This window comes from Mustela lutreola, chromosome 3 (assembly GCF_030435805.1).
Source record: "Mustela lutreola isolate mMusLut2 chromosome 3, mMusLut2.pri, whole genome shotgun sequence".
NCBI classification, from domain to species: Eukaryota; Metazoa; Chordata; class Mammalia; order Carnivora; family Mustelidae; genus Mustela; species Mustela lutreola.
Window position 1 is genome coordinate 139,116,797 of NC_081292.1, and position 15,753 is coordinate 139,132,549.

Here is a 15,753-nt window from a genome sequence, read left to right on the forward strand (position 1 = left end):
AAATTCTTGCATAGTTGGGGGAGTAGGGAAAAGGATAAATGAAATAAACAGATGATTCTTTAAAGTCTGGTTTCATTCTTTAATGTGATTTTCTTCCTTTCTACAAACCTTTACCTGAGCGATAAAAAAAGACAGTCAAATTGGCCCTTCGAGTTTCATTTTCCTCATCTTCCCATGTTGGAAGACCTTTCAGGTAGGGAAAACACTATGCTCGACTAAAACTCACCCACTCATTATTCCTTACATTAAAATCATTTTCCCTTTCTCTGATCATGCCCAAATAAGACCTACCTAAAATACCACATAATTCTAAACTTAAACTTGTTATTGAAGTACACCATGTTGAGAGATAATCCTCCAGGGGTCTCTTGCGTTTCTACCTGCCTTGTTCTCAACTATCTTTTCAAGGATCATTGTATAGAGAAAAGCCTTGGAAGATAGTGTCTCCCTCCCAAGCAGAGGACAGGTTTGTTTACTGTCTAGTATCAAAACATACCGTCTCCCTCCATGGAGGTGGATCAAATTGGCTCATAATGAAAGATTTGGGTTTTCTAAGCTTGGGGTTCCTCAGTTGATACAAAGCATTGTATGTATGGCATCCATCTGGGCTTTCCCTGTGCAACTCTGAGGAGGGGGAGCAAGGGCAGTGAGTGCAAACATACAGCTCCTGCTGCCTGTTCAGCTCAGAGTCATCAGTTCCTTTGTCTCTGACCCAGGAATATCGTGTCTTCTGCCAGCATGTATAAAACTGTGGCAGTATTGCAAGCAGAGTCTGTATCAGACAATTTACAGTTCTTGACATAACAATACTTTCACAAATCCTGAATATAAGGATAGATGAATTTTAATGAAGTGAACACATACAAGCAAAACCCAAAAAACAGAATGCAACCAGAGTCCCAGGATTCCCCTCACATCCCTACAAGTCACAACTCCGCTGCGCAAGGTAATCAACCACTATCCTGATTTCTCACACCATTGCTCAGTTTTGTCTATCTTGAACTTTCTGTAAATGAAATCATACAGTGTGTCTTCTTTTGTATGGTTTATTTTCCTCAACACTGTTTGTGGAATTCCTTCATGTTGCTGCATATAGTTTTAGTTTCTTCACTGTCATTACTGAAAGGTATTCCATCATGTGAATATATCACATTTTCTGAATTGCATATCTTCTTTTGAATGCCCACAATCCTTTATTGCTAACTTTCCTGTTCAACTACTTACTTTTTACTTTTTTTTAAATTTTTATTTATTTATTTGAGAGAGAGATAGTGAGAAAGAGCCTGAGCTGGGAGGAGAGGGAGAAGTAGTCTCTCTGCAAGCAGGGAGCCCAACTCAGGGCTCTATCCCAGGACCCCGGGATCATGGTCTAAGCTGAAGGCAGATATTTAACTGACTGAGCCACCCAGGCACTGCTTTACTTTGTGTTTTAGTTATTAAACTACGTGTTGTTTCCTATACTAGATTTTTCAACCCTTGAAAACTTAAGCCTCAAGACAACCTGAGCAGTATATTAGTTAACTCATTCATTCATTCATTTAATCATTCTACAGATACTCAAAGAGAGTCACTTATGTCTACAGTATGATAGATGCCAGCACTGTGCTCATCTATATAATAAGTACTAGAAAGCATTTGGTGAATGACTGAGTAGTTAATAAGCAGGAAGCAAAGGGAAAGAAGGCCACAAGAAAATGGCTGACAACGAACAGAGAGAATGTGTCTTGACTAATGTAGAGTTGATTGTGTTTCATGAGGAATGAGACTAGTTTTGAACCAAGATTCAAGGACTAATATGGCAAACTGCCTTGTAAAATCTTCACAAGATTGTCTTCTAGGCATTTTTCAAACTTTACAAAAGTAAACTTGTAACTTACATGTCCTCAAATTTACTCCTCCCCAAATTGTTCCCATCTCATTAAAATGTACCTCAATCCATTCAGTTGCATCCAGCATCATTTTCTCTTTCCCTTATTCCCACATCCAGTTCAGTAAGCCGTACAGACTCCATCTCTAGAACGTATCCCAAATCTGTACATGGTCCATCTCCACCGCGATCAGTCTAGTCCTGAGAGTTTCCTGGCTTTTTCTCAGCCCCTGCCACATAGCAACCACAGATAGCTTCTGAAACATAAATCAGATCACGTTATGTCCTCACTTCAAACCCTCTGATAGTATCTCATTGATCTCACAACAAAATCTAAATTCTTTACTCTGGTTTTTATGGCACATTCTGAACTGTGAGTTAATCCTGTCCTTTCTTACTGAGTTCCAGCTACCTGGCCTTTTATTTGGCAAGCTTATCTTGCCTTATGGTCTTTGTACTTTTTCCTGCCTTGTGCTAGATGCTTTTCTTCCTGATCTTCACAAGACTGACTCTTTCCAGCCAGCTCACAGCTTAAATATCACTATCTCCAAGAAACCTTGCCTAAACTTCCAGTCGAAAGTAGTCATCCAGTGACCTGCTGCCACATCACCATATTTTAATGCTATGGGTAGCACTTTCCTTCCCTGGTATTTAGTTTCTCATTTTTGTGTCTATTTTGTGTCTGTCTCCCTCAACTGAAATGTAACTTCCATGAGGCCAGGAACCTAGTCTGTCTTGCTCACCAAGAAAGAAGTGGAATGAGATTAGGTAAACACACATGGAGGCTTTAATTTTATTCACAATGTCCTGTTTCTTAAACTGACAGGTACACTGACATTAATTTTATTACCCTTTCTACAGGATACATACATTATATATATATTTTTTCATATATTTTATAATTACAGAATTATATTAACTATTTTATAATTTAAAAAGTAAAAATATAATAAAGTTAAATTATTTACTTAAAACTAAAATTTCCATGTTCTGTATTATAGTTTCAGAAAATATTTTGTCTGATTTGTTACCTAAATAGCTATAGGGCTATGAACTCTGTTTTCTATTTGGATATTATGATGGGTTGAACTGTGGTCCCCCTGAAATTGTTTCGAAATCCTAATGTCCTGCATCTCAGAATGTGATCTTATTTGGAAATAGGGTCACTGCATATGTAACAAGTTAAGGTGAAGTCATACTAGAGAAATTTGGCTCCTGAGCCAATATGACTCATGTCCTTATAAGATGATGGCCATGTGAAGACAGACAGGAGGAGCTGAATGATGCCTTTATGAGCCACGGAATGCCTGGAGCTACCAGAAGCTAGGAGAGAGGCATGGAGCAGATTCTGTCTTAAAGCCCTCAGAAGGAAGCAATCTAACCAACACCTTGATTTTGTACTTCTGGTCTCTAGGACTGTAAGACAATACATTTTTCTTGCCTTTAGACTCCCAGTTTGCAGAAATTGTTATGGCAGTCTTGTGAAAGTAATGCAGTTGTGTCTGAGGGCTATAGATCAAACATGTACTTTGTTGATTTAGGTTTTTCTATGACAAGAGTGAGATCATACCGGAACCAACAACGAAATCGAGTTTCTCTACTTTTATAGTCTTTTCCTTCTGCAGGCCCCAATAATGCATGTAGTGATAACACAGTGAGCCTAAGAACCATTCCCAAATTTGAGGGACTTTAGAACATACTAGGGTATAGGAGAAAATTAAATATCTCATTTTCCCTGGGACCTTCATTGCCGTTGGTTGAATCAATCATTGAGCTGCCTTCATAGCTATTATTCATAGCATGTCTGGTACCATTATGACCTTTCAGATCTTATTAGTTTAGTTGAAGTTGGTAAAATTATATTTACATTGATCTGTAAAGGGCGGTGTGTTTGAGAGCATGCTTGGATGGTGTTTACCAAACAGGGTTGATGGGGTAAACACAGATAAAGAGTTAAGAGTGCTCTAGAGTCAGATGGATGATAAAGGCAAATCTTATTTAAGAATAATTGATTTATGTTACCCATAAATCTGAATTGTATCTGGAAATGCTCCTTTATATCTAATCGGTGTATAGATAGGGTTAGAATAAGAATAACATCTAATCTCTCAAGATCACTTCTTGACCATGGAGAATAGATCCTTCTTTGTTTTCAAGACGGAAATCTTGAGAAATGCCAGTGTGTGACAATAGTGCATCCTATGCTCAACTCCCAGTGGCCATTCAATAAGTATTAAATGATGTCCCTTGGAAAAAATCTCTGACAATGTGAGAATTAATATTCACTATTGTAAGATTTTATCTCAAGAAGAGGAGCTTGGGAAAATGGCAGAGTAGGAGGACCCTAAACTCACCCTGTCCCATGTTTACAACTAGATATCATTCACATCCAAGTATATAAGATTTTATCTCTACATGAGTCACTTGGACTTGGTCAAAGGATTTTACTTGGTTGGAGGTTTGGATTGGTGATGGCACATGTGATACGCGCTTAAATCGGAGTAGCTTCTGAATCACACATGGCCGGATAACCTCTTTACAGATGACTGATGGACTAGTGGCTAAAAGCACAAGAATTGGAAGCAAATATACTTGATTTTGAATCTTGGCCCCATTCTTTACTGGCAACTGGCCTTTAGGTAAATTATTTAACTTTGCTACGTTTCAGACACTGACCTGCAAAACGAGAATTAGTGATAATGCCTACTTATTAGAGGTCTTGGGAGGATTAAGTGGGGTGAGGATGCAGACACGAGAGGGTGACTGCTGCTACGAGTGATGTGATGTCTACTCCACTGCCAACCAGACTGGCTGATACAAGAGTTTCCTATAACCTAATTTGTCTGCCCACCTGTGCCTCCACGCTCAGCAGCACTGGGTGCTCACTTCTTGCCCCAACGGGCAACTTGGAAGTCAGGTCCAAGCTGTTAAGCAAGCAGCCCTTCCCTGCCTTTATCCTCTGTGCTCTCTTTCCACCTCTCTCTCCTACTCCTGGATCAGTGGTGGGTTGCCAGGAAAAGGACCAGCAGGCCAGAGTCAGCTTTAGGGGAAGCAGTATCTCAACTGTACAGTAACAGCTGCAGAGAGACCCTGCTTCCTGGCTCTGTCTTCCCTCCTGCTGCTCTGCTCTCTTGCACGCCTGTTTCTCCTCAACTCCCTGTAGCAACCTGTGGTTTCACCTCCTTCTGCTGCATGTTTTCCCGTCATTGTGGAAGTCCAGTACCAAATCCAAATGCACAAGGTTCTCAATTGGAAAAACGATACTATTAGCAAGGACTACTGACACATCGGATGGGACTATGGCGGAGGGAGCCCTGGGGCAGAATCTAGAGACTCCCTGCAGGGCCAGGAGTCAGCCCTTCATTGGCTGGATTCTTGGGGGTGGGGATATCCTGGAGGGCCTCTAGGAAGGGACAGAGCAACCTGGTAGCAGAGGCAGCGGTCTTGGCACTGGAACACTCCGAGGTCTCGGGGCAATGGCTATTTATACAGATTCCTTCAGCTGTTAGGCTGTTCCCAAGCATATGAGTGAAATACCAGCCCTGATTCCAGACTTCTCTGCTTTCTTAACAAGGTATCTTTTCATTTTCCTTCTTTTCCCTTTCTCCCCTTCTCGGTTTGCCTCTGTCCACTATTTCATCTGGCATATGTCAAATCGCACACATACCAGCCAACATACCCATTCCCTCCCGTGAAGAAGCCAGATGGATACGGACTTGGGAGATATGAAGAGGTCTCCACTGGTTTCCCAGGGTGGCTGTAACAAAGTGTCTCATAGTTCTGGGGGTTGAAAGTCTGGGGTTCAAGTGTTGGCAGGGCCATGCCCCCTCAGAAGCCTACAAGGGAAGCAACTTTCTTTGCTTCTTGCAGCTTCCAGCAGCCCTGGCCATTCCATGGTTTGTGACAGCATAGTCTCCGCTCTGTCTTCACAGTGTTCTCCTGGGGTCTCATCACCTATCTTCTTTCTAAATCTGTGTCCATTTTCCCCATTTTATAAGGACGCTAGTCATATTGGGCTAGTGTGCCCCAGGATGATCTCATCTTAATTTGCTTAAATCTGCAAAGACCCTGTTTCCAAATAAGGTGACATTCCTCAGAATGTGGGTTAGAACTTCAATATATCTTTCTTGAGGAGACACAATACAGCCCGTAAGAATGGTCCTTTCCCACTAGGTAGCCCTTGGGTACAAAACTCGTGAAATTCTCTGTTTGTGTGCCAACAGCAAAGCCCCGATTTGAAAACTGAGAGCATTTGCATTCTACTCAGACACAAAGCATGCTAGGCTAGGGACAGATTGAGAGAGCAGCAGTGCTCACTAAGCTTCAATGCTAAAAAGCATTTCAGAGGTTTCTGTAAGCGACCTACCACGTTACAGATGAGGAAGCTGGAGGGCCAGAGACAGGCTTTCCCTGTTGTAAGGACCATAACCATGAGTAGGACCCATGCTTCTTTGCTCCCTTTCACTGTTCTACTCTCACAGGTAGGGTGTTGGGGGGGCAGTTAATATATTTGTTTAAGATTGTATTTGAAAGAGAGTGAGAGCAAGAGAGCACAAGCACACACAGAGGGGGAGGGAGAGAGAGAAGCAGACTCCCCACTGAGCAGGGAGCCCAGAGTGGGGCTCGATCCCAGGACCCTGGGATCATGACCTGAACCAAAGGCAGACGCTTAACCGACTGAGCCGCCCAGGCACCCCAGGTAAGGTGTTGGTTTAACCAACATTGCATTTGCCTTCTTTGGGGTCCTACTTTAATCCATTTCTCCCCTTACCTTATCTGTGAGGACACAGCCTTTAAGATGATCCCTAAGGAAATACTTCTCAGAGACACCAGTGTATCCAATGAGTAATAATAGGAACCAGTGGGTAAGGCATTCTAACAATCCCCAAATGTGTTTTTAACACTGTTATTGTTGTTTTAACATTGAATACACTTAACCAGGAAATTCAACTTCTTTCTGAAGCATTCCAACTGTTGTGTTTATACCCAGTTGCCACACAACATTTGCTCCTACTGTGTTTTAGTTGGCAAGGGCTGGAGGAAGGGTTTTTGTAGCCAAGTAGCCTCAGATAGGGAATCTTTCCAATCCCCGGGGACATGGCATAGTTCCAGAATCAATAGTCACAGGGACAGATGCCAATGCTCATTTTATCCAGTGTTTTAGCTAACCTTGGACCAACCCTCTAGTTAGACCCTGAACCTGGGTTGGAAGAACCAGCTGAAAAAATAGAACCTCGAAAAGCTTATAGATAAATAAGAGAAAGCTGCATTTTTTTTTTCCATCAGGGAAAAAAGGGAGAATCCTGCAGAGGATATATTAAATTTTCACTCTCCCCCCTGCAAAAAAATCTCAAATACAGCCATGTTGCCAACCCCCTGAATTAAAAATGGATAAACACAGTCAGTGTTTTACTATTATTACATATTTTCCAGGCTACAGAATACAGGATTCTGTCACCACCACAGAGTATTTCCTACTTTCATTAGACAATTTGGAGGCTGTGAAATGAAAATATACTTGATTTAAATAGCAGTGTATAAATCTGACATCCTTCTCTACAAGACATATCATTTATTTATTCAGCAAACTTTGACTAAGCACCTACTATGACATACCAGCCCCGTGCTCTGCCCTGTGATTCTCATCTGAATGAACGTGCACCCCGGATGTGCTTACAGATTGTCAAGCCAGACACTGTGCACCAACTCGACCCCACTGTGTCACTTGCTGGAATAAAGGCGGATGGGCAAGGTTAGGGGATGTGGATGAATGATGAATTCTGCCTTTGAGGGAGAAGTAGAAGATGGGGACGTATGCCAAGGAAGGGTCAGTCCAATCGGTATTTCAGAGAGATGGCTACATTCATGGTGGGGTGGCTGCAGGCAGGCAATGGTTTCCCTCTGTGCATCTACTCTGGGCCCCAGCATATTACATGAATACTTAAAAATGTCTTCAGTGGTGTCTTTCTCAGAAGGTAGATGAATATGGAGAGGTTCTTTGTGACCATGCTAACATACACTGCAGTGAGAAGGCCAGGACTCTGGGCGGTGTGCCTCACCTTTCTTTTTCTTCCTTCCTTCCTTTGATTTTATTTATTTGACAGAGAGAGAGAAAGAGCACAAGCAGAGGGAATGGGAGAAGGAGAAGCAGTCTTCCCACTGAGTGGGGAGCAATGTGGGACTCGATCTCAGGACCCTGGGATCATGACCTGAGCTGAAGGCAGACACTTAACTGACTGAGCCACCCAGGTGCCCTGTATCTCACTTTGGGCTGGAGCAGGTTGGGCTGGAACATTTCTGATGCTCCCTTCCTAATATCTGTTCAGGCACAAACTGCGATTGTCCACTTGTCTGGACAACCTCTAACTGAGGATGCACCAGGAACTGTAGTTGTGGCGAGGTGAGGAGGGCAGTAGAGAGGTAAGGAGGAAAAACGGGGGCGGGGGGAGAGTGGGACCAGAGAAGGGGAGGCTGCAGGTGTGGATTGCATCTGGCTTCGTTTCGATATTGCTCTCCTGGACTCCAAATGAAAACTAGAACTGAACACCCATGATTAAAAAATGCAATACATGCTAAGAAAGTCTAAAGTAATTTACACCAGGCATTAAAGTGTTTTGCATGAGAATATAGTATGATGGAGACAACCGAAGAATTATGGCTTTCATTAAAAGGTTTGCAACTCAGTGTGCTGTGATATAACTATAGCAGTTTTTCTGTCTTGGTGATGGTTTTTTATTTTAAACGCTGCCTTCCAAGCCAAGGAATGTAAATGTATCGGGAACACTTGGCCTCGGGGTTTTAACTTACTGCCACCTCTTACTAATCACTTCCTTTTAGGACTCTACCTGCTGATGCCAAGGTGAAAGGTGACCAGTTACACCTCCATCGCCCCTGAACCTCATGTATCCTGAGCCCAGCCATAAAGTAAACTGTCATTGCTTTCTTCATTATTCAAAGTTCGCATTTGCTAGTTCAAAGCCCATTGGAGATGATGCATCAAGAATGATATACATTAAGGTTGGGATTAAAGGAAAATCAGTTACATGAAAGGAAGGTGTTTTTGCCACAAATCTTATGTGTGCATGTCACGAAGTATATTCATTGCCTAATTTAAAAAGAAACCAGGACAACTCCCAGAGATATATACCTGCATCTGGCCAGTCTTTCAATAAAGACTCTTTCTGTTTGAAGTTTGGCTGTGAAGTTAGAGGAAAAACATCCTTCCCTGGCTAGCACATGCAGCTTGTTTAAAAAAAAAAAAAATTGCTAGGTAGAATTCTGATTTTAGGAACTCATTACGAGTAAAATCAAAAGTTGATTCATCACGGATATGCTTAGGGTAGGAAAACTGGGCTTACAAGTAAGATAGATTTAGACTACCTCTAAGGAGAAATTAGATGAACTTTCAAAACCTCTTTTAACCCAATGATGCCATAATTTTATCAGTTATTGCATAATTATATTCATGATCTTGTTGGCCTCTTTGGAGCAACCATTCACTGACTTGATACAAATCTTGATGATGCTCAGTTGGAATCAGGAGAATGACAATAAGCCAGGCACTGCATTAGATGCTTTTCATGAATTGTTCCATTTAATCCTCAGAGCAGTCCCTCGATTCAGATGTTCTGAGTTTCTACCGTGCCCTGTCCTCCCGGGCAGGATTTGCGTATTCCTTGGACTATCTTTAAACTGGGTACCTGTGGTCTTAGATCTGATGCAAAACCAAATCTGGAACTCGGTGTTCGAGTTCTGTCCAATGTCTAGGACACTGTGAGGTCCTGCATGTTAACCAACAGAAAATAAGAACGCCTGTATTTTGCTGGATTGGTTTTGTAACCTATAAAGAGAATATAATGTGCAAACCAAATGTGAGACTGTGAATTTATGAAGATGCTGGTGCTTGGGAATGATTCTGGCTCCAGAGGCTGAGTGCTCTGGGTCTCTGTGATGTTCCTAATTCCATCCTGGCTCCTGGCATGTCTGGCATTAGGAATGGGTTTGATAAATGGGGGTGGAACCGAACTGAGGCCAACTAACCTCTCTTCCAGGACCTCCTCAAGGGCCCCCAGTCCTCTTGCTTCCAAATACTATGATGGGAAGGTCAGAAGGGCAAGACCTTTCCATGTGTTTCTGGCATTCTCTCTGATCAAGACTTGATAAGCACGAGTGTTATCTGAGGCCTCCAAAGCAGATGCTCAGCATCCATTTCTGCTTTTAACTCAAAGGCAGATTTTGCTAAAGGACTTGGGGTCTGGATGGGAGCTCTGTGATCTGTAGGATTTGAGGAGAAGCATTCAATTCTTCTGTAACTTGGGGAGGGTGCAGAATATTTCAGTGAGTAAAACCAAGTGGAAACCGTACCTCTGTCTCATAGTTTTGCACCCAGCTTAAGGCATCTCATCACTTCCATCTGGTTTTGCTCTTGTAGAACAAAAACATCAAAGTAGACTTGGCAAGGATCATCCCCCAAATATGCTTTCATTGTCTATGTCAGTGAATCTCTGCCCAGTCAATAAAGGGGAATGTTTTACCATGGATAATGTCACTTGCTTCGTGGCAAGAACTAACTTAAGCAACTGTACCTAATCCCAAATAAACCCAGTGGTTTTATAACCAAGGAGAAAGCAAACATTTACGGAGTGACTTAATTGGATCCAGGCATTTTATTTCCTGCAACTCTGTTTCTAAATATCCACCTTACCAGTGAGGAAACACAGGCTCTGAGAGATTAAACAATTTGCTCCTGATCACAGAGAGTATTGGCTGAGTTAGTGACTGAGTTGGGATTTGTACACAGGTCCATTCGAGAAGGGAGTTCCAGCTTTTCTGCCAAACTCTAAGACCTTTATTTGATCTGCAGAGACACAGAAGCACTGACTCATGAGTCTCCCTCACTAGCCCGGCATGGCATGAGTTACTCAGGGCTGTGCCTGTCTGTTCTCAGGGGGCCCCTGCAGTGTGAACACAGAGGGATGGCCTCTGGGGGTGCTGGAGAGCTGGGTGGGTGCTGGCATGGGCTCACTGGAGCACTCAGCAGCCCTGGCGAGCCTGGATGGTAGTTGCCATTATTGTTTCTGACCATACAATGCCAGGCCAAGCCTTGGAGACTCTAGATGGACACGCCTGTGTCATTCTTCCTGCGAGATCCCTGGGTTGGGGGTGGGGGGCAGCGGTGATCATGAATCCTGTGCAGCTGCATCAGCACCAGCTGGCAAACACACTTTCAAATACACGATTGCCATTATTCCTTAAACACTTAAATGTATACTAAATTGCAAGTCAAATACGCCAAGTTGAATGTGATTTTAAGGTTATCCACTGCCCAAATACTATCTTTAAATGAAGATGAGTGCCTATACTGTTCGAATGAATTTACTTAAGTATGTTTATAAACAATCCACTCTCTAGCTTGGAGAACCTAGTAAATGGGTGGAAGGAACAGAATCAGTGTGATTTTCTATTCTGTTGGCATACGTACGTTTTTAATTAGCTTGAGTGTCTATTTCTCAGGTTGATTAAAACTACTATACAGTGAATAGGCATGTATCATTATACACTTGACATGTATACATACATATCAACTTCGCAACTGATTGGCAGAAATGGACAACATATTAGATGGGGCAGGAGCCTTGAGTTTGTTTTCAGACATGAAGAAGAAGCAATAGCACAGGAGCGCCTGGGTGGCTCAGTGGGTTAAAGCCTCTGCCTTCTGCTCAGGTCATGATCCCAGGATCCTGGGATGGAGCCCCGCTTCGGGCTCTCTGCTCAGCAGGGAGCCTGCTTCCTCCCCACTCTCTCTGCCTGCCTCTCTGCCTACTTGTGATCTCTGTCTGTCAAATAAATAAATAAAATCTTAAAAAAAAAAAAAAAGAAGAAGAAGAAGAAGCAATAGCACAGAGAGGCCAATTGTCTGTTTCAGAGTACACAACAGGTGATGCGCTCCGACACATGTTCTGTGCCTCCTGATAAAATGTCAGGAGGCACAAATTCTAGTGTGGCACTACAGAAGGTTTTCTGAGAAATCATGCCTATATCCAGATGAATTCTTGAAAGTACAGTTGGTAACAAACATAAAATCTAACAAATATGTGCAATGCAAACTCCTTATTTTTGCACTCATTTCACAGCATCTTGATGAAGGCTTTTGCCTTTGAAAAATATTTAGGTCTGGTAGCTATAGATATTTTTCTTTTCTTTCAACGGGAGCATTTGCTAAATATCTTTCTCTATGGTACCTGACTTACGTTCTGCTCACAGCCACACTGTGACAACCGAAGCTGACATTCAGGAGGTTTAAGAGGTTTGGATAAAGCCCAAGGGTCAGTAAGTGATAGAGCCAGCCCTGGGACTCAAGTTTCTGCTAAGGCACATGCTCTTCCCAAGTCTTTGCCCAGAACCTGCTCAGGAAGGCTCTCTGAGGGTCCCCTACTCCTGTGACTGGGAAAGGACATGAAGAATGTGAATGAAGAGAACCCATGCTAGATGTACAGAATTTCTTACAGGCCTAGGGTTGACCTCCAGTAAAATGGCCAAGTGTGCATTGGGTGGTTTTGCTACAGGTGCAGGCTTCCCCTCCTCCAGGGTCTTCTGGAGTCCATGACGATCACCCGCAGCCCTAGAATCTCATTTCTGGCCTGTTTGCTTTTTTGACCCAGATAAAATTTTCTTACTCTCTCCATCCTCAGAATCTTCAAAATATCGATAGCTACCGCTTCTAAAGTATCGATGGCTACCAACAGATGAACAACTAGTGAATCTGATAATCCAAGACTGTTTTTGACTGTGACCCTATGGAGACATTCTTATCCATAGACATGACTGCTCGGTTGGAAACTTCAGACATGGCTGCAGATGAGTGGAGAAATCTTAGAGGAAGATTGACAATCATACAATAGCCCACTGTTGCTCTGGGAGTGGACATGTCTCGCCTTAGACTCCCTAAAAATGTGTGCCATGGCCTTGTCTCAAACATATCAAATGTTAGATCTGAGAATAGGCTGCATGATACATTTTTGATTATAAAGAACAGAAAAGAACTTAAGCTAGCCAAAAGGGGGGAAAAATCACTCTAAGCATAAAGATAGGAGAACTTGAGGAGAAACAAGCAAAGGTTGAACAATCACTTGTTCTGAGAAGGGGCTGTTTGTGGGATGCGGGAGTAGGAGTTCAAAACATTTTGTTTTGGTAGTACTGTGACTTGGTTCCCTATACCCAGACTAATTCCTTCCACTTGCCCTTCCCCCTCCTGACACAGAAGTCTTCCAAAAACCAAAATCTGATGACACTGCTCAGCCCAGAGTTTTAAAAAAAGGAGCCACACTGAGCCAATCTGAGTCAGATAATCACTTTGAGCTAATCAGCTCTAACCTGTGAGGGTCATGAGGTCCATACATAATGTGGGGAGGGGAAGGGTTTACAAGGAAGGATTTCTATGGGAAGCTGGAGTGACCACCCCTTGAGTCAACTCTTCTGGTTTCACAGGGGTGGAAGCAGGGGCCCGGAAAGGTTAAGTGACTGCCCCAAGGCCAAATGCCTACTAGTGGAAGAGCTCCTAGGACAGTGTGCTTTGAGCTATCCTTCTGCCTTTGTCCTTTGCATATTTCATGGCTTCAGTCTGTCTTTCCTCTCACTTTCCCTTCCCCCTGCTGACACAGAAGTCTTCCAAAAGCCCAAATCTGATCGTGACACTCCTCTGCTAAGTAGTCATCTATCATTTCTAGTCCAAAGTTTTTAGCACTGCATGCAAAGTCCTTTAAATCATGCCTCATGGAGTGTAGTAGTCTGTTTGGGTTGCCATTACAAAATACCATAGCCTGGGTGGCTTAAACAACAGAAATGTTCTCATAGTGCTGGTGGTTGGGAAATTCAAGCTCAAGGTGAGGGCAAGGTAGGCTTTATTCTGAAGCCTCATCGCTTGGGTAGTAGGTGTTGGGAGTCTCACTATGTTTTCACATGACCTCTCTGAATGTTCAAGGAGAGAGAGAGAACTTTGGTGTCTCTTCTTCTTTTTATAAGGACACAAACCCTATTGTATTAGGGCCCCATCTCACTTAACCTTAATTACTATAAAAAAGCCCTGTCTCCAAATATAGTCACTTTGGGGATTGGGGCTTTAACATATGAATTTGGGGGGAACACAGATTAGTCTACAACATGGACCTTGTCCCATTCTTCAACACAATCTTTTCCCCATTCTCTTTGCATTCAGACACTGGAACTACTGCACCCCAGTCCCACAAGCCTTGCCCTTTTACATCCCCTCCTCTCGCAATGTACTCTCCCCTTTGTTTTCTGCTTGTGCTTCAAGTCCCAACTCAATGGCTGTTGTGCCATGAAAGCTTATGGATGGACATCCTCTGGGTAAGATGCAGCCTTGCCACGCATGTGTGTTACATGTGGGTCCCGTGTGTAGAGCATGTGTATATATCATTGCATTTGCCACATTCTAATTGATTAGCTCATGAATTGGTCTCTCCAAATAGAAGGTGAATTCTTAGAGGGCAGGACCTCTCATTGCTTTTAATGTTTTCTCCCTATTGCCTGTCCAGCATTTGGCACATGTAGGTACTGAATAAGTATTGGTTGAATAAAAAGGCAGCATGATTATAAAAAAGGAAAAGACTGGTTAGAGTACTCTTTGCCTCCATTTCATCAGCATCTGTTTCAGGGGAAAAAAATTCATGAGCCATGAAGGTATATGTGTGTCAGGAATTGGAGGGGAAAGCAAAGAATGGACATGAGAACATTTTTCTAAAGTGATAAGGAAAGCAGAACCTTGCTCATTCACTAATGACAATGGGGAGACGCACTCCAGATTACAAGATTTTGCATAGTGGATTCCTTGTGCATAGGCAAGGGATGAATTTATCTTACTCTTTCACATTGCTCTCTAATATTGCTACGAGACCACAACAAAAAACTGCAAAGGGAGACCTCACGAAGTACCTCGATAGGCAGATGAGAAACAAACATGATAAAATACAAGAGTACCATACCGTAAGACTCACTTTTTCATTCACCTTGACAAGGGTAATGTAATTTTAATTACTAATGATAATATATATTGCCCACTAGTAAATGTCTTGTGGTGTATTTTGTAAACCTTTCATCTTAGAACACCACACTACTCCCAAATTTGTTCATTAAACCTTTTCTACAAACCAAGAGGTTATTGGCTATCAGGAAAAAATGACAGAGTCAGTGAATTAGCAAAAAAGAATTAATAACTTCTTATTGTAACAATTGTATACTTTGAAAAGTAGAGCACAAGATGCAGTGGTCTTCTAAAATATTTTTATTTAATTGGAATATTATAATTTCAAAATTAATAAATTGAACAAAGGCCATCTTCAAATCTGTCTCAAAATGATTGAATAATTCATTAAAACCATGTTTTATTTTCAAGGTCAAATAAGTAGTATATAAAATGTGTTTGCCAAACAAGCTAGCAGAGACAGACAATTGTTTTATTTTGTTTATGTTTATAATTTGTAGCACTCAATGCTCCTATTGATGTGTGTTTGTCTTCCTAACAAATCATGCACAATTATCAATAAGAATTCAAAGAATGCCGCCAAGGTGTGAAATTATACAAATCATCCCACTGCAAAGAAAAGGCCCTGGAGGTGAACAGAATATTGAATTTTTCAAAGGAAAATTATGTGTTTGTGAGTGTGTGTCACTTGATGAAATGATTGTCATGGGAAATTAAATCTCACCTTGAAAGAAATGAGTAACAAAGAGAAAAATCACCATAAATTCTCTCGGTATGAAGGAACTGTACCTTTGTATAAGGGAATTTTTTCTCTAAACCTCTAATCATAGTATATGATACATGTCAATGACTCTTATGTTCACCTATGGGTGATGTAAATATTCAC